Source organism: Panicum virgatum, chromosome 9N (genome assembly GCF_016808335.1).
Source record: "Panicum virgatum strain AP13 chromosome 9N, P.virgatum_v5, whole genome shotgun sequence".
NCBI classification, from domain to species: Eukaryota; Viridiplantae; Streptophyta; class Magnoliopsida; order Poales; family Poaceae; genus Panicum; species Panicum virgatum.
Genome location: NC_053153.1, coordinates 48,205,370 through 48,227,635, shown reverse-complemented (window position 1 = coordinate 48,227,635; position 22,266 = coordinate 48,205,370).

Genomic DNA, 22,266 nt, shown 5'->3' with positions numbered 1-22,266 from the left:
ATTTTTAGCCCGGCCCAAGAACCATACCAGCCCACTAATACCTATCCTCACTATAAAAACTCGAACGCCATCCTGAAACCCTAGCAAATTCATTTTCCTCCCCATCCTCCCTGGGTGGCGGCAGCCAGGAGGCGCGGAGGCAAGCTCACGCTGATCTTGTCGGCCTCCTCCCAGATCCACCGCCCATCTCCTTTCTGGTTCAAGCAGAACCATTCTCCACCCACACCCACCCGTCCATCTCTTCACTCAAATCTGTAGCACGTAGCTGCTTCTTTGTTTTCAATCGTATTCTGCACTTGTGCTGATCTATTGTGTACTTAATCGGGTCATCGTGCTTGGCTAAGCCCTCCTCATGGAGGTCTCACGAAGTCAGTTGGTCAGTGGCCGTGAACGCAGCGGGTTGGTCGGCAGCAGCAGCAGCACCGGCGGCCAAGTCAGGCACATTGGAGTTGGTGATGATACACTGGGAAGAGCTGCAGCACCACGGCCAGAAGCAACACGCCACGGTAAAAAAAAACAGCACGCCACGACCAGAAGCAGTAGGGATATGTATTCTGTACCGTAAAGACTATTTGTGATGTTGTTAGGCTAATAGGCTCAATTGGACTCCAAAATGTGTTAACTGGACTGTGATTCTTGTAGTATAATCTTCCTTCTTCTCTCTTGATGCTTATATTGTCTATTTTAAAACAATTTCTCTAAAAAATATGTGCTGTTGTGTTCTGTTAAAAAATTCGGTCAAAATTCATCAAATTTTGGTCAAAATTCGATGAAAGTTCAAATTGTTTGACTGGTCAACTCAACTGAAATTCAGCCCGAAATTTCGAAAATTTCCGAAATTCGTCCAATTCGGCAGGCTCCGAAATTTTTCAACTTTTGAATCCCAAAACCTGGCCCCAACCCCACGAAGCTCCTGAGCCTGGCCTCCGCCGCTCCCCCTCCGGAGCGCCGCCGCACCTGAACAGACCGCCGCCGGCTGCCGCTCTCTGTGGCAAGGACGCCTCCAGCCACCATCTCACACCCCGAAGCCATCCAGAGGTTTGTCTCGGCCCCCTTTCCCTATTCCCCCACCGGGCCCTCGCCGCCGGCGAGTATCCTCGCCGGATTCCGGCCGCGAAGCCTCCCCTTTACCCAAACTCCGGCCAAGGACTTGGTTGCGAAACAAATAAAACATTTAGGGGTCTGAATGAAATATTTGAGGACTAAACTGTAAAAATGTATTTTGAGTTTTGAACCCTGAGCTTGTGAACTTGTAAATTCCATATAAAATCGTAGAAAAATAAAAAAATGCAAACTAAAATGTTCTTGAACCTTGAAATGAAACCTACAATTTTTGTTACAGTCACATGTTCAGATTTTGCTTCTATTTTAATCCATGATTAAAGTTAGTTTAAATAGTCCATAATAAGACTAGGAGTTCTGCTCATCAACTATAGGCAATTTTGGCTGGATGTTGTATCATGCTATTACTACTATCTGGTAAAAATTTGAGCTCAGTAGGACCCATGTAACTATATGAAACCTTGCTCTTTTCTAGATCTACTAGTAAACTTCACATATTAATTCTAATAGATTTACTTGGGTACTGTGCATGAAACTTTTTCCATGTGTTTAGATTACCCAATGCTTACTATTGCGCAAGTTTGGATATTTTTGGATCTGAATAGCTATATATGTGGTTTAATCCTTGTTAAATGTCACTTTAATGGATTAAATAGTTCTTGTTGCTAGAAAAATCTAAGATTAATACCAGTGCTTACTTTTGGACATATGAACCTGTTTGCTAAGTTTGACATTAAGTTGATGAGTACAATGATAGATAATAATTGCTCATATAATTACCTAGATGAAATTGTCATTTTTGCTCTGGCTAAGATATGGCACATCTACCTGTGAAAATTTAGCACAAGCCTTTTTATTGTATCTTAATGTAGTACACAAAGTTTGGTAGACATTATTGGAGAATATCTAATTTGAATATTTATGCATGTGTTTCATGTAGATAAATATCATGCTAAAGTTACTATTAGAAATACTTGCTGAAATTTTTACTGAAGGCTGTCCATGCTTGTATTAGGCTGTGGTAAACTTTTCAGGCATAGAAACACTTGGTGGCTTTATGTAGAAAATGATCTTGTTATACCTATGTTTATTTTGTCAAAAGTATTGCTCCTGATATTTGTTTGATTAAAATCTGAAAACTTTACAGTAGAGAGTATAACATGCATAGGGTCTCCTGTAAAAATTTGAACCCCAAAAATGCTATAGATCATTCTATATAAATTGATCTTGTTATGCACTAGCTCTGTTTTAAATATTTTTCTTACTCTCATATATTATTGTTTTGGGCTGAAATATTTACCATAGGCTTTTAATTATATTTTCCATGCTGAGTAAAAATTTGAGACACAGAAACTTTATGTAGCTTTTTGCAGGAATAAATCTTGATATATCCATGGCAAAGTTGTAGAATTTACTTCTCCTGACATATGCCTAATTTAATGCTGGAAACATTACAATGCTTAGGATATCATGTGTAGTGTTTTCTGTAAAATTTTGAGCTCCAGAATCCATGTATAACATTCTTTACAAATTTAGTTTGATTCTAGCATGCTCTGTTTTAATCATTTTTAGTGACTCGATACCTTACTGTTTATATCTGAAATTTTTGTTGCAATCTCTAGAGTATATCCCCTGCATTGTGGAAATTTTCAGCACCAAATTAGGTTTCTAGCTTCTGTTTTGATTGTTGCAAGTATTCTTATGTATATAGTCGAGAAATTAAAAACCGCCACCCAGTTCATTTCATGAAGTAAAGTAAATACTTGAACTACTCTATAAACGATTGTCCAGTAAATAGAGTTAAATAAGTTCATCACTGAAATAACACATTAAATGGATTGTAATTTTATCGAGAAGGAAATAAATGTATTTGTATCCCGTTGTAATGAAGAACACTTTTGCATTCATATAGAATCTGTTCATTTATGCGACGGTACTTACGAGTTGGTGCCTACGATCGAGAACGAGCCCGCGGAGTCTCAGCTAAATCTAACTGATTTGAATCTATTTGAATTGAATCAAGGCCCGAACCAATGTTCAGAAAGAGCCCAAGGCTAACGTTGCTCAGGAAGGCAAGCCCCGACGCATTTGATCCTATTATTTTCGCTTATTATTCAATATTTGTTGTAATAATTTTATTGTGCATTTAAGTTTCCGGGCGTTGTTTGTAACTTTAGGTGCATGTTCCTAGGCTCCGATGTAATGTTTACCCGGTTTATCTCGACTAGATGCTCGGCTAATTACGACCGGTAAAAGTCGAGTAGTTTCCTGCTACTCGCGAGATTATAGGAGTTGCAATGCTTTTACATCCTGCAATAATATAAGGATTACGGGCAGGGTTGTGGTACCTGTGATATCCCGTCTGTATAGTGAAAAAGATGATATGGTCGTGGTGTGTGGCACATTTCGTTAAGCTTTTGAAAGTACTAGCCACATGCCGAGAAATATAGTAATCGGTAAACTTAAGTACCTGATTGGACCGACGAGTGGAACGATCATTCACCCTCTTGTAGATTAGGTTTGGAATGGTCGCGACGTACGGGTGCAGAGTGGTCGAACTCTGTAGTCAGGGAGGGTGACCCGGATCCGTGGATTGAAAAGAAAGGGGAAAAATTGTGTGGGTGGCATAGTTCCCCACACGTGTGTGTTAGGTTCACCTGGCCAGGTTAACAAACTCGATTCGAATCGTCCGCCTCTCACGGTTTGAGACTGCTTAACAATTTCTGTCACATAGAGTAACAAGTGGAATATGATGATGATAATACTGTTGTATGATTAATGCTTTCACTACCATGCTTGTTTAGAAATAGATGCTCATATAGAATGGTTAAATGAACTAGAATATGAAAGGTTAAAATCTGAAATTAAGGATATACTCTTAGTTGTTTTTCGGCAAAACAAACCCCTCAAGCCAAAAAGCCTTGCATGTCTAGTTAAGTGGACTAAATATATCCGTTGACGCTTGCTGAGTATTAGTATACTCAGCCTTGCTTGTGGCTTTGTTTTCAGGTAATGCTTTGGAACATAGATTTGCTGGTTTAACTGCTTTACCTTCGGGTTGGTCTGTGGAGTGGGTTGTTTCCCCGGCCAACACTAACTCTACAGATTGATGTCTCGTACGGGCTTCGTCATGACATCATTATATCGTAGCTATCGTATTTTCATCCTTCCGCTGCAATAATGAACTCTGATGAACTGTTGTAGTATAAGACTCTGTAGTACTTGTCTTATTTCAGTACTATTTTGTAATAATTAAATTCCGCTGTAAACTCTGTGATGTATGAGGTGTTCTGTGTTGTACTCTCTAGGCTCGCCTTCATGTGAGTTGTTGCTTGTTCGATCCTGGTTAGCGTGGCTTTAATCGAGACTTTACTCGAGGAACTGCCGTTTTAGTGCGAGTTGGAGTAGAGTTGCCTTGCGGCAATGGTTAGCGCACTCAAGTTAGTTTATTTTTGGGTGCTTCCGCCACAGGTAGGATTAAGTGTGGCGACCAGATCCGGTGCGGGGCAAAGTGTGTAAGCAGGTTGCGCGTGTGCGTCAAGGCAATGCTGCTCGCCAAGTGTCCGACCGAATGCTCGAGGGGGCTCGGCTTAGCACACAACGCGGCCTCTAGGCAGCGACGGGCTTGAACGTGTGTGCAGGCACCTGGAAAGTCAAGTCCATGACACAGCCAACAGCTTGGAACAAAGGTGAGACAAGATAGGGCATGGCTCCAGTATGTGCTCGCGTGCGGAGAACGGGCATTCCCGATCTGTCGGTGTTTACCGCCAAGCATGCTCAGGAATACCCTTAGTAGTAAGGTTTGTATGTAGGGTTCGACTGCTCTGGAACTCGATGGTGCAAGGAACACAAAGATTTAGATAGGTTCGGGCCGCGAGTTGCGTAATACTCTACGTCCTGTGTGGTTGTTTGTATTGCCTCAGGTGTTGATGTGTTTTGAGGGGGGGGTCCCTGCCCACCCTTATATATCCGGGAAGACAGGGTTACATGGAAAGTCCTAGCCGAGTAAAGTTGGAGTCCTTCTACAGCACGATCGGGTAGTTTCCTTTGTACTACATCTAGTTCTATGCCTATTTGGGTAGTTACAAGAAGGATAAGGTACATACATGAGTGTAAGGATCGATGGACCAAGAGGGGGGTGAATTGGGCCTTTTTCAAATTTCTAAAACAAAATAAAGCAACCTTAACCTATGCAATACTAGTAAGGCTCAATTCACCAACCGGCTAACTAAGCAAACTACACAAGCTATCAAAGATACAACAAGATATGAAACTAAGCAAGGTAGAGCTAAGTTATGATCTCTAAGGTCAAGCACATGAATAATTACATGAAAGTAAGTGCTTGAATGTAAAGAGTGGGCAAGAGACAACCGGATTTTTTCCCGTGGTGTCGATGTGTTGGCACACACCCCTAATCCACGTTGTGACACTCACTAAGAGTCTTGTCACCTCCCAAGTCACCGAGACGAGTGTGCTCACTAAGAGTCTCCGTTCACCATCCCGGCGTGGTGGAGCACAAGCCATGTACAAACTTCTTCGGGCTCCCACAATCAACTTGGCAAGCTCCGGAAGAAACACCTCAATCACCAAGATCGCCTAGGTGCTGCCAATCACCAAGAGTAACAAGCTAGGGCCTTCACTTGAGCAAGAACCGATCACTAAGAACGGATGCACACAAGCTTCTCTCTACTCGAGTTCTAAGTCTTGCTTCTTGAATGATTGAAAGATCAAATGTGTGGAATATGAAGCTCAAGGTGGCTCTCAACAATAGCATGAGTGTATGAATATTGCCTGGTGTCAAGAGACTTCAAAATGACCCATTGGAGGGGTATATATAGGCAGCTCACGTGGATAGAGCCGTTGGAGAAAAGCTGCCAGAAAAGTATGCAACGCCGGTTAATCCGACGGTCCTCCAAAAGTCATCGTTGGTTTAACCGATGAATGTAAACTGCCCATTTGGAAAACTAGCCGTTACAACTCGGGCAATTTAACCGACGTATCATCAGTTTAACCGATGAGTGTAGTTGTCCACTGATCAATTGAAAAACCAACTCTCTGGACAACTGCACCGACGCTAACTCAAATCCATCGTCTGTTTAACCGGTGAGTATAACCTTAGAAATCCCTGGGAAAACCAACGTTCTGGACAACTGCACCGACGTTAATTTCAAATATCGTCGGTTTAACCAGTGAGTATAAGCTTGAAAGACCCTGGAAATCCAACGTTCTGGACAACTGCACCGACGTTAAATTCAAATATCATCAGTTGATCCGGTGTATGTACTTGTCCAGACTCTAATAACTGCGTTTAACCGACGTATAGAAAATTGGAGTCGTCGGTTAAATCGGTGTATAGACTTTTTCTGATTTTGCCTTTTCTGATTTGAGTCTTGAATGAAATCCAAATATTCTTGAGATATAAGTTGAAAACCACTTATTTGAACTTCTAAGAACCTGAGTGACCATAGAGTGCATCCATTTTTTATTGACCATGTCCATGCCCAAGTTACTTGGCCTTAACCCCTCTTAATAGTGCGACCTCTACAAAACTATAAATCCTATACTAACCTAAGTGTCCTTCTCAACCTTGCGACACTTAGGACTAGAAAGATTCTTAGTCTTGTTATATATTTGAGTTGAATACCGAGATCGCCTTTTTGAATAATGAAATTGAGGGGCCTCTTTAACATATGATTCAATGAGCGATAATAATTCATTAAGCTGCACAAACTCATTAGTCACAATAATGGTTGTCATTAATCACCGAAACAAATCTTAAGGGCCTAGATGCTTACAATGAGCTATCCCTTACTCTAGAATATTCTATGCTTATAAGCAGTCCCGCTGTCCCGGGTCTGACACGATCCGCGGCGGCATGACGGTGAAAGCAGGTCCGGGTTTAAGCGTCGGCAAGGCGGGTGAGAGAGCAAGTGCTCCGAGTTGAGTTCGACCAGGGCCGCAAGGCGTGAGCGCGACGTGAGCGCGACGTTGTGTCCGCGTCGGGACAACGAAGTGAGTCAACAACGACGGCTTGGCTTGATTCCCGCACTAGGTCGCCGAGGCAAGGGCAATATGGACTGGTGCGTGTCCGGCGGTGTGGCGAGTCGACGGCAACGGGACTTCTCATCTTCCATGTTCGGTGACGGTGAGTCCTCCTTCCTTCTTCTTCGATCTTTGGTTTGGCGGAATGGAGACGAGGCAGGGAAAAAGGCAGGGCCTGGTATCAAGGCAGGACTACGATGGAACGTCGAGGGCCAAGGGTCGGGCTTTCGTGTGCGTGCAACCGCGTGCCGTGGAAAGTGCTCCAGGGTGCTCGATGTAATGCCCGAAAGGGTTAGCCATGTCACGACAGCCTGAGCTGACTGGAGGTGTAGCTGTCGTGGAGGCTCTCGTGCTGGCACTGCCTGGGAGAGGGTCTGTAGATGTGGTAACCGGGTCAGCAGAAGAAGTGTCAACATCTGAAGTCGTGACTGCTGAGGCTGCCGGCTGCGTCGACTGCGGAAGTATAGACTCCTCTCCTCCTCCTCCCCCTTAAAGTGGTGCCTATGGTATGATGGGGAGGGCGACTGACTGAACCGCTGACGGTGAGTCCTGAAAGAGCGTAGTCGCTCGCAGTGGCGAGAAGAGCGGACGACCGGCAGACCCAAGAAGTGCGGACATCGAGAACGTGGTCTCCGGTGTCATCGAAGAAGCTAGAGCTGCAATAGGGGCTGGAGCTGGAGTGACTGCAAGCTGAGGTGCTCCAACACCCTGAAGTCCTGGCTGCTACGGGGCGAGTCTGGTGTGAGTGTAAAGCTGTGTGATCATCCCGAACATCGCCATCATGCCCTGCTGCATCTGCTGGAACTGAGCGTCTATCCTCTGAGAGACTCGGTCAATGAGCCCGACAAAACGCTCCTCGGCTGCAGCACGCTCTCGGGCAGCCTCCCTCTGAATAGCTGCAAGCTGAGCCTCATGGGCTCTCCTGGCCTCCTCCTGTGCTATCCGATCCTCTCTCTGCTGAGTGACAAGCTGCTGAAGGAGAGAGGTGAGCTCGGACGGCTAAGTCACCTGGGACTCTGAGATAGTAGCAGCTACTGGTGACGATGGAGGTGGCTCTCTAGACCCTCCTGCCTCGTGGTCGTGACTGGCTGGTACTGCAGGAAAGTACTTGTCATCCTCGGAGGATTCTGTCTCAAGCTCAGACCAGTGAATCTCATCATCTCCTCTGGGAAGCTGTGCCTCTACTGCTAGTAGTGCCTCGTCCTCCTCTGCCACTCAGGCCTGCACCTCAGCTGACAGCCGTGCCATAGTAGCTCTGTTTGCCTGTGATGCAGTGGGACGGTAGACTGGAAACCTGGGAGCCTCATCCTGATGGTAGACACCACTTATCGGCGAGTCAGCTGGCACGATCATAGAACATATATAACTGATCCAGTGTGCATAAGGGAACTACCTCACGACCCCCATCCCGTCAGTGATCACATCCTCTATCTCAGCCAGAATAAAATCCACTATGTCAAATCCTCTATCTCGTGAGTGAGGATGTGTAGAAGCAGTAACTGTTGTAGACCTGTGAACCCCTCTGGGTAGCCACTCCTTGGTAACAAGGTCCTCCGGAGTGCCATGTGAACTGCGTATGCCTCTGGGGTCAGCAAGCTGGGGACTCTGGCATACGATGCTGGAAATGGCTGGCGGAAGCACTGAGAGATCACCTCGTGAGAAGGTGCAATCCCGCCAATCATCGCCCTGTGAGGTGGATCTGCGTCTCCGTATATTCTCTCGTGCAGGGAGACACCGACCAAGTCGACTCCAAGGATCCCTGCAATCGTTGCCCTGGACAAACCAAAGACCTGGCCTCCAAATATAAAATGCACGGCTCTGCGCTCGGGAGCAATCCAGGTTGTGGCATAGAACACTCTGACCCAGTCCTCAATGTATCTGTTCTGCTCCATCTCAAGTAGCCTGGGCAGACCTATGAAGTGTGCAAAGTGCTCTCTGACATATGCTCCCCCTGCGGCTGTCCTCAGTGAAACCCAGTCGAGCACTCTGTGCGGAAAGATCCGATGTCCCTGCCTCTGATAGGTCTCATAGAAACTGGCCTGAAGACGCGTCCAGAACCTACGGTCAACCCTGCTGTCACATGTCACGGGGAACCAGTCCTCCTCTGCTACGGTCCACCTGAGCCTCTTGACCTTTGCTGCATTGGCCTTGGTCAAGTTCTGGAGTAGCACACCTAGCTCCAGACACACAACAGTATCCATCCTGAACACTGCGCACTCGGCCTCTAGGGCCTCGGCTCTGTGAGCTGCTGCTGCTACAACTGTGGACCTTCTCTCGTCCTCGGTCCAGTGCAACGCTCGGTCGCTAGCGAAGACTCTGCTGCTGGGGATGTCTGCCGAGTGCGGCCAGAAAGTCGTGGAGTCGGTGACCCCTCAGTACTCTGCCCCTGAGACTGCTCTGACTACGCTGCATCTGAATTTGAGCGATCTGACTCTGTAGCTACCTCAAACATATCTCCCTCTGTCTGCTGTGTAGTGGCCCTGGTGGCCCTGGCACCTCGGACCCTGCCCATACCTCTGCCTCTGCCTCTGCCCCTGCTGGGCTACTCCCTGATACTGAACGGACGAGCACGGCCTGACGCCTGCTCCTCGGCGGCCTTGGCCACCATCTCGGCCCTCTCGACCTCCCTCTCTGCACGGGTCTGCTTTCGGACCGGCTTCTCGACCACAATCTTCTTTCCCTTCCATTTCTCGCGACCCATCTCGGTTCAGGCAATCTGTCGAACACCCTGCGAGCACAGTGCAAGAATGTGGGTTGAGATGCGGCAGCGGCGGCTCTGAGCGCGTGGCGGTGGCGCACAGGTGTGGCAGCGGCGGCTCTGTGGGGGCGGTGCGGAGGCGCACGGCGGCGGCGGCTCACGTGGGCGGCAGTGGCTGTGCGTGAAAGGAGCGGCGCGGGCGGCGTGGAAGACGCGCGGTGGCGAGGATGGTGCGCGGTGGTGGCGGCTCGGGCGGCGGCGTGCAGGCGGCGCGTGCAGCGAGCGGCGGCGGCTGCGTGGGCGAGCGGCGGCGGCTGCGTGGGCGAGCGACGCGGGCAGCGAACGGGCGAAAAGTGAGAGCGTGTACGCGGGCAAGAGATATATGACATGTGGGCCCCGTGATTTTTTTAACGCCGGTTAAACCGATGCTTAGGTTTAGAATGCTGGTCAAATGCATCGGTTTAGTTTACCCGAGACTCCAACAGAAATTCATCTGAACGCTGGTTAAACCGATGATGTAAAGTTTGAACTCGTCGGTTGAACACTGAAATCATCGGTTGATGGTTAGGTCAGAACTGCATTATGTTCACCGGTTGATCCGGTGCTCTGACATTTGCATACGCCGGTTGAACGCCTGGATTTGACTGAGCTAAGACAGAACTTAGTAACGCCGGTTAAACCGATGATGTAGTTCCATTAAACGTCGGTTTAACCGGTAAACCCGAAAAACCTTCACTCAGCTCACTCTTCTATGCGAAGTCCAATAAACTTATAAAATTCAACTAAACTCAAGTTAATTGACTTGCATAGGCGACTTTACCCCTCAAAATACTTAGGATAGCACACTAGCTTAATAGTTTTCTTTTCAAACATAAGGAAAAAGCCGCAAAGCGAGACAAAGCGCCAAATAAAATGTATGAGCCATGTCATAGGAATATTGAAGATAGAGAGCTTCAAACTCATCATGACATGACTCACTAGGCAATAACGCACCTAATACTTTGCTCTATTCACTTCTCATGAATTGAGATCTTGCATATGAAATAAGTCTCATTTTCATCAAGTGATCTCCTTTGTGACCCTTACGCATGCAATGATGGTGCAAGCTATAACCACATGCGAGAGAAGGGTAAACATGAAGTGCACATCTATATGACAAGAAATGCATAACAAGAATTTAAGTTCTACTTGTCAAGTTTGAACCCATGGGAAGCTTCTTCATGATGAGCCTTTCTACAAGCCTAGAGGAAAACAAGTGGACCACCACCTCTAACTAAACCCATGCTCATCACTATCTTACCATGGCTAGACAAGTGTCCTATATGTATGCATTTTTCTATATCACATGGCAACTTACATGACGTTTGCCGCATCTAATACATTAAGCTCATTCTTTAGCCTAACAAATGTACTCTCGTCTAATGGTTTTGTGAATATATCCGCCAATTGCTCCTCGGATCTCACACCTTGAAGAGATATGTCTCCTTTAGCTTCGTGATCACGCAAGAAGTGATGGCGAATATCAATGTGCTTTGTGCGAGAGTGTTGAACCGGTTTTTTGGCAATTTTTACGGCACTTTCATTGTCACAAAGAAGTGATATCCTATCTAGTTTCACACCAAAGTCTAAAAGGGTTTGCTTCATATATAGGATTTGGGCACAACATGCACCGGCCGCTATATATTCCGCTTCCGCAGTAGACAAAGCCACAGAATTTTGCTTCTTACTCGACCAAGAAACTAGAGAACGCCCAAGCAAGTGGCAACCCCCGGAGGTACTCTTGCGATCCACACGGCTTCTGGCAAAATCCGAATCCGAGTATCCCAAAAGATATAAGTTAGTGCCCTTGGGGTACCATAAGCCTATGCTTGGGGTGTGCTTGAGATATCGAAGGATCCTATTCACAGCCGAGAGGTGTGATTCCTTTGGGTTTGCTTGAAAGTAGGCACACAAGCACACACTAAACATTATATCGGGACTAGATGCGGTAAGGTAAAGCAAAGACCCTATCATAGAACGATAGAGGGATTGATCAACCGGTTTACCGTCCACATCCAAGTCGAGATGCCCATTGGTTGCCATGGGTGTCTTGATCGACTTGCATTCATCCATCTTGAACTTCTTCAAGATATCTTTAGTATACTTTTCTTGATGGATGAATGTCCCTTCCTTCAATTGTTTGACTTGAAAACCAAGGAAGAAGGTCAATTCGCCGATCATGGACATCTCGAATTCCCTAGACATCATGGTAGCAAACTCATGGCTTAGTAAATCATTAGTTGAGCCAAAGATAATATCGTCAACATAGATTTGACAAATGAAAAGATCCCCGTTGACGTCTTTTGTGAACAATGTGGTGTCCACCCTCCCGATCATGAAGCCTAGCATGATTAGGAAGTCACAAAGCCTCTCATACCAAGCCCTTGGAGCTTGTTTGAGCCCATAGAATGCCTTGTGCAACCTATATACATGGTTAGGATTCCTCGAATCTTCAAACCCGGGAGGTTGCTCAACATAAACAAGTTCGTTAATAACGCCATTTAAGAATGCACTTTTCACATCCATTTGATATAATTTGATATTATGATGAGAAGAGTAAGCAAGATGGATGTGGATAGCTTCAAGTCTTGCAACCGGAGCAAAAGTTTCACCAAAATCCAAACCTTCGACTTGAGAAAACCCTTTTGCCACAAGTCTTGCTTTATTGCGTACCACCACCCCATGTTCATCTTGCTTGTTTCGGAAGACCCACTTAGTGCCGATGATGTTCTTGTTTTTCGGAGGAGCTTCGAGGACCCAAACTTCATTGCGGGTGAAGTTGTTCAATTCTTCTTGCATGGCCATCACCCAATCCGAGTCCTCAAGCGCTTCCTCTATGCTTGTGGGTTCAATACAAGAAACAAACAAGTAATATTCGCAAAATAAAGCATGCTTAGAACGAGTTCTTACTCTCTTGGAAGGACTACCAATGATTTGATCAATTGGATGATCCTTGGAGATTCGACCATGCTTCACAAGCGGTACATGCATGGATGTTTGTTGGGGTGGATCATGGATGACTTGTGCTTGTGGTGGAACATTTTGCTCTTCTTGTTCTTGGACTTGGGGTGTTGGCGTTGGAACACTTTCTTGAGATTGTGGATCATTCTTTTTCTTTATATTCATCCACTTGGGGTGCCATGGAGGTGCTTGGTGTAGACGAGGAAGGTCCTCCCCCTTGATCATTGCATTCATGCACCTCTTCCGGCTTGATATCCCCAATGGACATCTTCTTCAAAGCTTCTTCAATCTCCTCATCACCTACATTGTTATAGCCAATAACCTCCTCTTGGGAGCCATTAGATTCATCAAACTCCACATCACATGTTTCTTCAACTAACCCGAAGGTTTGATTGAATACTCTATATGCTTTGGAGTTTGATGCATAACCAAAAAAGAATCCTTCATCACATCTACTCTCAAACTTACTGAGCCTTTTCTTCTTATAAATGAAGCATTTGCAACCAAAGACTCGAAAGTAGGATATGTTTGGTTTCTTCCCGGTGATGAGTTCATATGGCGTTTTCTTGAGGAGTCAGTGGGGATACACTCGGTTGGATGCATGGCAAGCCGTATTGATTGCTTCCGCCCAAAACTTCTCGGACGTGCCATAATCATCCAATATTGCTCTTGCTAGAGTGATTAGTGTTTTGTTCTTTCTTTCCACCACTCCATTTTGTTGAGGCGTGTAGGTGGCGGAGAACTCATGTTTGATACCCTCTTCATCGCACCATTCTTTAATCTTCATATTCTTGAACTCAGTGCCGTTGTCACTCCGGATCTGTACAATTGGGGAGTTATACTCCCTTTGAGCTCTTCTTGCAAATGTCTTGAAGACTTCCGGAGTTTCACTCTTATCGCCTACAAACATGACCCAAGTATAACGTGAAAAATCATCAACGATTACTAGGCAATAGAGGTTACCACCAATGCTCTTGTATGTGGTTGGACCAAAAAGATCCATGTGTAGTAGCTCGAGCGGCTTGGAGCACTACTGGAAAAAGCCTATAGGCACAGGTTAGTATGGGCCTTAGGTACCGGTTTTTGAACCGGTACCGGTAACCGAGACCAATAGTCGCGTTCATTAGCACCGGGTAAAAGAACCGGTGCCTAAGGCTATATTTTTTGGCAAAAATAGTTGGCCGGGATTCGAACTCAAGGTCACTTGCCTCACGTGTGCCTTTCTGACCATCTCGCCTACACATCACATCTGATGGGAAGATAGATATTTTTCTTTTGAAGTAACCCATGGACGAGCCTAAGGTACCAGTTGGTGTTACCAACCAGTACCTAAGGCTCATCCATAGGCACCGGTTGGTGGTAACACCCAGTACTAATGTAAAAATTACCACCCGGTACCTATGGAGAGCCTTGGGTACCGGTTGGTGTTACCAACCGGTACCTAAGGCTCATCCATAGGTCCCATCCACCCCAAAAGTATCGGTACCAACATGAACTGGTACCAATACTAGCGTTGGTACTGGTTCATCTTCATTTCGGTACTTTTGGGGTGGACCTTTGGCGTGTTTTCTACTAGTGGCGGTAGACAACATCGTCTTGATAGGATGATGTGTTGCAACTTGCTTTCTGGCTTGACATGCACGACATAGTTTGTTCTTGTCAAATGTGACATCCTTCAAGCCGGTGATCATCCCTCTCTTGTGGGCTTTCTTGAGGTTGCTCATGCCAATATGAGCAATTCTTCTATGCCAAAGCCACCCCAGAGATGACTAGGTGAAGAGGCATGTCATGGAGCTTGTTTGCTTTGAAGAGAAATCCACCAAGTAAATGTTGCCATGTCTAAACCCCGTGAATACCAATGACTTGTCTTCTTCAAAGGTTACTACAACACCATTCGTGTCAAAGGGACACGTTAGTCCAAGATCACATAATTGAGCAATTGAAATAAGATTAAAACTAAGTGATTCTACAAACAAGACATTAGAAATGGATAAATCTTTAGAAATTTCTATTCTACCCAAACCTAAAACTTTCCCCCTTGAGTTATCACCATAGGTGACATGTTCATGATCGCCGGGGTCTTCAAGAGATGTGAACATGCTATCATTGCCGGTCATGTGTTGAGAGCAACAACTATCAAGTACCCAATGTTTTCCTCCGGCTTTATAGTTCACCTACACACATGAGAATCAATTTTGAGTTTTTGGAACCCAAGCGATCTTTGGGCCTTGCACATGTGTGACAAGAGCTTTGGGAACCCAAAGTTTCTTGGGGAGCTTCTTCTTTGCTTCCTTTGTGATTTTGCCAATGAATTTGGCCTTCACATTGCCCTTTACCTTACTCAAAAGAAAATGGTTATTTTGATGCATAGATGAGTAATTTTTAGGTAAGGTAGGGAAAGGACGTGATGGCAAAGGACACTCCCTAGTGTGGTGCCCAGTGACTTGGCAATGTTGACAATATAATTCAACTTCTATAATGAAGCTAGTCTTGATCAGGGTTAAAAAAATCGCTCGGAACCGGACCGGTTACCGCGGTTACCGGTCTAACCGGCCCGGCCCGGTTCCGGATCCGGGCGGTTAGAAACTGGGCCAAATTCAAATTTTAAATTTGAATTCCAAAAAATGGAAAAATCCCAAAAAATTCTTAAAAATACTTCAAGTTGCGACGAATCTAATGATGTCAAATTTTTTCAAATATTCGTTCATTTAGTATACTTTGCGAGCATTTGAAGTTAAACAAAAAAAAAACGTGCATACAAATACAATGTAAAAGTAGTACAAAAGAGGGTTGGAGGGTTCATTTAGGCTAAAACATATTATACAAACATTCATTTAGTATACTTTGCGGGCATTTGAATTTAAACTAAAAAAAATTGAATTTGGTCAGTTACCAATCAAACCAACCGGTTACCACTCAAACCGACCGGTAACCGGTCAAACCGGACCGGTAAACCGGTCTAACCGGCCGGTTAGCCGTTCGAAACCGGTATAACTGTGGGTTTTGAATTCAAATTTGAGTTTGACCGGTTTTTACCGGTAACAGGTCAAAACGGACATGTTAGCCGGAACCGGGCGCCGTCGGTTCGAACGGAACGGTCGGTAAAAAAATCCCTGGTCTTGATCTCCGGAGAAGGAGTAGTGCCTTGGTTTGGCTCTGGAAATGAACCAAGACCTCTCTTGCCATAGTCACGAGCATTGTTGAAAAGAATTTCCTTGTGGATGTATTCTCCTCGTGAGAGCTTCTCCACACTACTCTTGAGGCTTGCCACTTGATCCATCAATTCCTTTTCCCTAGAAGGAGCAAGCTCGGGCAAAAGATTAGTAGCATGTGCATTATTGAGTAGGTCATCACATGAAGTAGAAGCATTGACCTTTTCAATATTTTCATTGATAGAGTTCTCAAGACTCGGGTCAATTGCTTCATAGGCAAACTCAAACTCTTGATATTTGTGAGCTAACTCCCTATGCTCTTGCTTGAGCTTTTTGTGACTCTCTTCAACTTGCTTAGCAAGTGCTAGTGAATCATGGTGCTTTTTAAGCAAATCATTGTACTTGCCAAGCAAATCGGAGTGAGCTAGCTCTAGCTTGGCATGAGTGCTCTCAAGAAGCTTGACCTTGCCTTTTTCCCTCTTGATGACGGATGTATACTCATCGATGAGGTTAGCAAATTCATTAGGATCAAACTTATCATCACTATCACTATCCTCCTCATATACCTTGGTGTTACCTTTGGCCATGAGGCACATGGGAGGTGGAGGTAGCGATGGTTCTTCATTTGTGAGAGCAATGGTGAGGATGTCTTCTTCATCACTTGATGAGACACCGGTCACCCATTCTTGTTTTTCCACCAAGAAACTTCTCTTGGTGTTGCCTTTCTTCTTTGGGAAGAGCTTGGTCTTCTTGTCACGGCTCTTCGTCTTCCCAAGTTTCTTGTTTTTATTCTTCTTTTCATCTTCATCATCATCGCTTGAGTCATGGCGATGCTTGCTCTTGTTATCCTTCTTTCTCTTGTCCGGCTTGGGGCAATCGGGAGAGATGTGACCTTTTTCTCCACAATTGTACCATGTTTTATTCTTGACATCTTCCCTTGGCTAGAACATTCTTCTTTTAGGGTCAAAGTTGTAATCCTTCTTGTTGATCTTGTCACTCAAGCGTGTGAACTTTCTCATCATGAGAGCAAGTTCTCCATCATCTTCATCATCGGATGAGCTTTCATGATGATCATCTTCTTCATTGCTTGAGCTTGATTCTTGCTTGATCATCTTGAGCTTGCGGGGCTTGTCGGCCTTGGTTTTGAGAGCGATTGACTTGCTTGAAGTTGGCTCTTCGGACATACCAATAATACCCATTTCATGAGCGCGAATTTCACCCATAAGCTCTCCCCCTTCCATCGTATCAAGATTCTCCTTTTGAAGCATAGCATTGATGATATTGTACTTGGGCTTCGGAAGGAGCATGAGTATCTTGCGGTTGATGGAGCCACTGTCAATTTTAGATATTTCAAGTGCATTAATGTCCTTGACAATGACATTCAAGCGAGAATACATATCATTGCAATTTTCATGAGCTAGCATTTTAAAAGAATCATACTTAGCTCTAAACAAGTGATATTTTTGCTCACGGACTTTAGTGGAGCCTTCATGAATTTCAATGACCTCCTTCCAAATATCACTTGCTAAGTCCAAGCCATTAACTCTAGCAAAGACTTCCTCACTAATGGCTTCGAAAATTGCATTTCTAGCCTTAGCATTCCACTTTAGTTGTTCGGGGGTGGGATTTCTGGTGAACTAGGTCTTAGTCGCTAACCACACTTCGGGGGCAATCGCATCAAGATATGCGGCCATGTGAACTTTCCAATAAGCAAAGTTCTTGCCCTCAAAGTGAGGAGGCGATCCACCCATCTTGGCCATAGTTCTAGGCGGTGAAGCCTAATGATCCAAATGAGCAACGAGGCTCTGATACCAATTGTAAGGATCGATGGACCAAGAGGGGAGGGGTGAATTGGGCCTTTTTCAAATTTCTAAAACAAAATAAAGCAACCTTAACCTATGCAATACTAGTAAGGCTCAATTCACCAACCGGCTAACTAAGCAAACTACACAAGCTATCAAAGATACAACAAGATATGAAACTAAGCAAGGTAGAGCTAAGTTATGATCTCTAAGGTCAAGCACATGAATAATTGCATGAAAGTAAGTGCTTGAATGTAAAGAGTGGGCAAGAGACAACCGGATTTTTTCCCGTGGTGTCGATGTGTTGGCACACACCCCCTAATCCACGTTGTGATACTCACTAAGAGTCTTGTCACCTCCCAAGTCACCGAGACGAGGGTGCTCACTAAGAGTCTCCGTTCACCATCCCGGCGTGGTGGAGCTCAAGCCACGTACAAACTTCTTCGGGCTCCCACAATCAACTTGGCAAGCTCCGGAAGAAACACCTCAATCACCAAAATCGCCTAGGTGCTGCCAATCACTAAGAGTAACAAGCTAGGGCCTTTACTTGAGTAAGAACCGATCACCAAGAACGGATGCACACAAGCTTCTCTCTACTCAAGTCCTTAGTCTTGCTTCTTGAATGATTGAAAGATCAAATGTGTGGAATATGAAGCTCAAGGTGGCTCTCAACAATAGTATGAGTGTATGAATGTTGCCTGGTGTCAAGAGACTTCAAAATGACCCATTGGAGGGGTATATATAGGCAGCTCACACGGATAGAGCCGTTGGAGAAAAGCTGCCAGAAAAGTATGCAACGCCGGTTAATCCGACGGTCCTCCAAAAGTCATCGTTGGTTTAACCGATGAATGTAAACTGCCCATTTGGAAAACTAGCCGTTACAACTCGAGCAATTTAATCGACGTATCATCGGTTTAACCGGTGAGTGTAGTTGTCCACTGATTAATTGAAAAACCAACTCTCTGGACAACTGCACCGACGCTAACTCAAATCCATCGTCGGTTTAACCAGTGAGTATAACCTTAGAAATCCCTGGGAAAACCAATGTTCTGGACAACTGCACCGATGTTAATTTCAAATATCGTCGGTTTAACAGGTGAGTATAAGCTTGAAAGACCCTGAAAAACCAACGTTCTGGACAACTGCACCGACGTTAAATTCAAATATCGTCGGTTGATCCGGTGTATGTACTTATCCAGACTCTAATAACTGCGTTTAACCGACGTATAGAAAATTGGAGTCGTCGGTTAAACCAGTGTATAGACTTTTTCTGATTTTGCCTTTTCTGATTTGAGTCTTGAATGAAATCCAAATATTCTTGAGATATAAGTTGAAAACAACTTATTTGAACTTCTAAGAACCTGAGTGACCATAGTGTGCATCCATTTTTGATTGACCATGTCCATGCTCAAGTTACTTGGTCTTAACCCCTCTTAATAGTGCGACCTCTACAAAACTATAAAACCTATACTAACCTAAGTGTCCTTCTCAACCTTGCGATACTTAGGACTAGAAAGATCCTTAGTCTTGTTATATATTTGAGTTGAATACCGAGATCGCCTTTTTGAATAATGAAATTGAGGGGCCTCTTTAACATATGATCCAATGAGCGATAATAATTCATTAAGCTGCACAAACTCATTAGTCACAATAATGGTTGTCATTAATCACCGAAACAAATGTTAAGGGCCTAGATACTTACAATGAGCTATCCCTTACTCTAGAACATTCTATGCCTATAAGTAGTCCCGCTGCCCCGGGTCTGACACGATCCGCGGCGGCGAGACGGTGAAAGCAGGTCCGGGTTTAAGCGTCGGCAAGGCGGGTGAGAGAGCAAGTGCTCCGAGTTGAATTCGACCAGGGCCGCAAGGCGTGAGCGCGACGTGAACGCGACGTCGTTTCCGCGTCGGGACGACGAAGTGAGTCAACAACGACGGCTTGGCTTGGTTCCTACACTACGGTCGCCGAGGCAAGGGCAATATGGACTGGTGCGTGTCCGACGGTGTGGCGAGTCGACGGCAACAGGACTTCTCATCTTCCATCTTTGGTGACGGTGAGTCCTCCTTCCTTCTTCTTCGATCTTTGGTTTGGCGGAATGGAGATGAGGCAGGGAAAAAGGCAGGGCCTGGTATCAAGGCAGGACTATGATGGAACGTCGAGGGCCAAGGGTCGGGCTTTCGTGTGCGTGCAAGCGTGTGCCGTGGAAAGTGCCCCAGGGTGCTCGATGTAATGCCCGAAAGGGTTAGCCATGTCGCGAACGCGACTACGCGGCCACTTTCGTGCTCGTCGCGGTCAGGGTGGTACAGAGGTAGTGTGCGCGTGCGTGGACACTCGGCTTTGGCCGAGGCCGCAGCGCTCGTGAATCCTAGTGTTCCGGTTTACAGTGGCACTGGGATGCAGGTGTGGAGCGAGGTCGACGGCGAGATGTGTGCAGGCAAGGGAGTTGGAAAGGCATGGACTTTTTCAGGGTTTGGTGGGTGCAAGCTCTCGGCTTGGTCATGGTGACCCAGATGAGCTCGGTTGGGGCTCACGTGAAGCAAAAGGAGGTTTGACCCGCTAGGTGCACGTGCATGCGGGTTCCCGGCATCCCGAGGCCGCATCACAGCCACGACGTTCACGGGGGCACCGGTGCACCTGTCCGTGGCACATCGGGCTGCATGATAGGTGAACGGTGGCGACGACGGGTCTGCGGGGTTGGAACGCGGCGCGTCGGGCTCCTGCACAAGAGATAGGTTCAGGAATCCTATGGCTTGCTACTCTGAGGGTTCATCGACGGCAACGCACACATCGGCAGCACAAGGAAGTCAGGGCTTTGGGAACGGCGACGTGCTCACTGTTCGGGCTCGAAGTGGACGGCGTTGAGGTAGTGGCGAGGCGAGGTAGGCGGGTCGAGGCTGTACCGTACCGAGCGGCTTTGTCGTTGGAGTCGTTCGGGTGCTGGCTCGGCGAAGGCGCACTCCTAATACCATGCCCCTCACATAATTCATCAAAAAATTAGGAAAATGTTCACCACCAAGATTTGACCTTAAACTTTCGATCTTTCTCTCTAGTTGATTTTCGGTCTTATAGATTTTAAAGTAGCCTAGTGCTTCATTCTTCGTTTGCAACAAATAAATATAGCAAAATCTAGACCCATCATCAATCAAAGTTATGAAATATCTCTTTCCACCCTTCGTCAACAAACCATTCATCTCGCACAGATCAGAATGTATGAGTTGAAGAGGTGCCAAATTTCTCTCCTCGGCTGCCTTGTGAGGCTTCCAAGGTTGCTTCGATTGCACACAACTATGACACTTTGAACCTTTGGCGATAGTGAAATTCTGAACTAAACACATGCTGGATAGACAAGACATTAAACTAAAATTAACGTGACACAACCGAGAGAGCCAAACACTCGCATCATCATTAACAACACCGCAAATATGGTTTATTGACTTATTACAAAAATCTACAAGGGAAAGGCGGAACAAATCTCCACAATCATAGCCTTTACCTATGAATTATCCATGTTTCGATATGACTAATTTATTGGACTCTAACACTACATTAAACTCATCCTTGCACAGAAGGGAGCCTCTCACAAGATTCTTGTTGATAGTAGGGACATGTTGCACGTTCTTCAACTGCACGAATTCCTCCCGAAGTAAACTTCAGATCTATCATACCAACACCACGAACAGAAGCATGCGACCCATTCCCCATATCAGCACGCTTGACCCTTGGACGGCCTGATAAGAAGAGAACAAAGAGATGTCAGCACACACATGAACATTAGCACCTGTATCAAACCACCAACTCATGGATTGAAATACTAAAAGGACAGTAGATCGATTACCGTACCCTTCCTTAGTGCTGTCTAGAGTTGTCATGTTGGCATCCTTGGATCCTTCTTATCCATGACTAGCCTTTGGTCCCTTGCGGTCCCACAGTTTGGACAGTCTCTTACGAAGTGTCCCCCTTCACCGCACATGTAGCAAGCTCCTTTGGCATTTGTAGTCTTCTTCTTCTTGAAGGTAGTAGTCTTGAGAGGCTTGTGGGCTACCTTTGATTTGTTCTTGCTGTGTGGGTGGTTCTTCTGTACCACATTGGCGCTAGAAAGACCCTCGCCTTCTTTCTCAGAAGCATTTTTAGCCCGAGCTTTCTCCTCAACATCAAGAGATGCTATCAGGTTTTCAACTGATATTTCTTGTCTCTTGTGTTTCAGAGCAGTGGCGAAGTTCCTCCATGAGGAGGGAAGCTTTGCAATTATGCATCCAGCCACAAACTTGTCAGGTAAAGGACACTTTAGGAGTTCGAGTTCCTTGAAAGAACCTGTACCTCATGAACCTGCTCTAGAATAGAATGGATGTTCACCATCTTGAAGTCATGAAAGCTCTCCATGGTATACAGTTCACTGCCCGCATTAGTTGCATCATACTTAGCAACCAATGCATCCCACAACTGTTTTGCATATGTTATGTGCATGTACACATCAACCAGACGATCAGCAAGAACACTTATGATATAGCCC